General features: G+C 35.4%; 1 protein-coding gene across 1 annotated transcript in view; it reads left to right on the forward strand.

Annotated features, from left to right (window-relative positions):
* The window catches only part of PCDH15 (protocadherin-related 15), a 454971-nt gene that overhangs the window by 7418 nt on the left and 444630 nt on the right, over positions 1-2923 (forward strand). The window lies entirely within an intron of this gene.

Below are 2923 nucleotides of genomic sequence, written 5' to 3' on the forward strand. Positions count from 1 at the left end.
CCTCTAATCCTATTTTGTTGAGTGCTTTAATCATGAAAGGGTGTTAGGTTCTATATCTTTCATTCCCCCTACCCTATTTTTAAGTTTTTTCTCTGGAGATACTAACATTTTGCTATTTCCATTTTAATTATTCTATGAGAACCAGTTTAATTCTAAATAACACAGTCATTTCTCACTGTCTCTTCAATTCCCTCTGACTGTATTATTACATTTTTAATAGCCAAATAGAGAAGATGAACAACGTAATGCTTTTCTCCTTCTTGAATGTTGGTTTATTATATTTAGTTCTCCTATTGTTTATAAAAATATTAAAGAATAAAATTGAAACCACTTTCAAATTGTCTTAATTTTAGGTCTCGTAGAAAGCATTTTAAGCTATATGACTAACTACCAAAACCCCTTAGGTGTTAGTTCTCCATTCGGGAGGAATAAAGTGAAGCTGTTAATGAGCAGGGATAATGCTTTCACAATGTCTGAGTAGAGCCATGGTTTTGGAAAAATCACCACTGATTTAATTAGCTGAATCTACACTAAATCGTTGAGCTGTAAGTGACTTTGACTGACAAAATTCTTTTTGTGAAATGACTCAAAAGGACTAATCCACTTGTGTTACACCTATGTTCAAGCATATATATGTTTAAGAGTTTCTGACTTTTTCAGTTAAGGAAAATAGAGATTACACAGAAATCAAATTGTCTTTGAAACACAGATTAAGAAAGAAAAGGGAGATTAAGAGAGAAAAAAAAAGAAGATGAATATTAGTTGGTGTGTGCACTGGATTCTGTGAAAATAATAGTCAACCTAGTTTAAATGGAAGAGTTTTTATTTTGACATAATGTTTACAGATTTCATTCCCCATCTAATAGGGAGCTCTGGTGGCCTAGTGTAAGGAGCTACACTGCCAATCCAAAGGCATGCGGTTGGCATTCACAAGCTGCTCTGCTGGAGAAGAATGGGCAGTCTCCTCTAGTGCAATTTACTGCCTCTGAAAACCCACTAGAGAGACAGCTATGGCCCTGATTCAACAACATATTACACAACAGAGGAGGCTGTGATGGTTACATGCTGAAATTCTTTCATTTCATTCAGGAAATACAGTTGAAGTCCTGGATGGTACAACTCATTACATCCACAACCTGTCTGAAACTAGAGGCTTTTGTGTTGGCATAATGCTAAATATGTTTTATCTGAACTTCTGACTAAAATGGAAGAAAAAAACCTCATGATCTACATCTAATTTTCAAACAGCGGATCACAAGAGGACAGTACTAAGCCGAGCTGAGTTTCTTTACATTGTTCATGTTCATTAGTCAGAGGCCAGATTGAAGGCAACTAATAACGACAATAACTAACATTAATGGTGTTGATAAAGGGAATAGGTTAAGAGCATTATCTCAGTAAGTATAACTTACTGAGGTAGTAAAGTATAACTCCTTGTCATTAGCTGTCATTAAGCTGATGCCAAATTATGATGGCCACATGTGTGAAGAGTAAGAATTATCCCAGACTGTTTTCATGTTTATGACCTCTCAGAAATAAATCATACTCTTGTCTTTGGAGGTACTTCTGAGTAGGTTTGAATCACCAACCTTTCCAATGCTACAATAAAACTGAGTGCTAAGAATGGAATGTTGTTGTTATGTGTCATTGAGTTGATTTAAAAAATAAATAAAAGCAGCAAAACTCACAACTCATTGCCATTGAGTTGGAAACAACTCAGACCTGACCTGCCGGTGGGTTTTCAGAGGTTGTAAATCACATAGAAAATTGTCTGTCTTTCTCCCATAGAGCAGCTTATGGATTCAAATTGCTAATCTTAGCATGAGCAGCACAGTTTTTACCTACTAGGCTACCAGAGATCATATTACTTGGTTAGGAAGGAACAAACACGAGTATTTTTACAAATATTTTCAGAAGCTACGGAGAAAATTCTCATTCATATACTCATGTGACTGGATAGCTTTATACTTCTTTTAGTAAATTTCCTAGAGAATACTAAAATTTAATGAACCATCATTTCTCCCTTACTTATTTGTCCTCTTGAATGAAATAGTTGCCTTGGGTCAAAGATTCAAGTACAAAGTTCTCAGATTTGTTGTCCATATGGAATACTATGGTTTAAATTGGAAAAGAATTTAGTATACTTAAAATTCATAAAGCCACTCCCACAGAGCAGACTTTTCCACCAATATTAAACTAGACTTATATTCAGGAATACATCAGTATTAAAACAGTGGCCCGTAAAGATATAAAAATGTGATTATCAGACCAACTTCACACACTGACCTATCTGGTGCACTAGACCACTCACTGCATGGAGAAAGGACTGGTGCACTAGGCCACCTGATATGTGGAGACCAGATTGCCCTGCAACGCGGAGATCAGACAGTCCTCCCTCGTGGAAACCACACCTCCCTACTCCTTGGAGACCACATCACCACTGAACCGATGTCCTATGTTAGGAGCACCAATATCACAGGTGAAGCCATTTCCTTTCTAAATACCACTTCTGTACCCCTGACCATTCCCAGAGCTAGTACTTGAGTTGCAGAGGCTTTGGTCCCCAAAAAGAACTTAACCAATTTAGAGTTACAACTTTGTCTCTCAATAATTACACTGAATATGAGGGTTTTATATGCATCAATGAAGAGAAAAAGAGTAGCAGATTGAATAAAAAGCCAAAACTAATCAATATGCTGTCTACAAGAAACACATGTGAAAAATGAAGATAAAGAAAAACTAAAAATAAAAGGATGGGAAAAGAGCATACCAAACAAATATAAACCAGAAAAAAGCAGGAATAGTGATATTAATCTCAAATAAAATAGATTTCAGCTTAAAAAGCAATATCTATATCTATATCTATATCTATATCTATATCTATATCTATATCTATATCTATATCTATATCTATATCTATATC

The sequence above is a fragment of the Elephantulus edwardii genome, unplaced genomic scaffold (genome assembly GCF_000299155.1).
Source record: "Elephantulus edwardii isolate Elephantulus edwardi_28Jun2011 unplaced genomic scaffold, EleEdw1.0 scaffold00007, whole genome shotgun sequence".
NCBI lineage: Eukaryota > Metazoa > Chordata > Mammalia > Macroscelidea > Macroscelididae > Elephantulus > Elephantulus edwardii.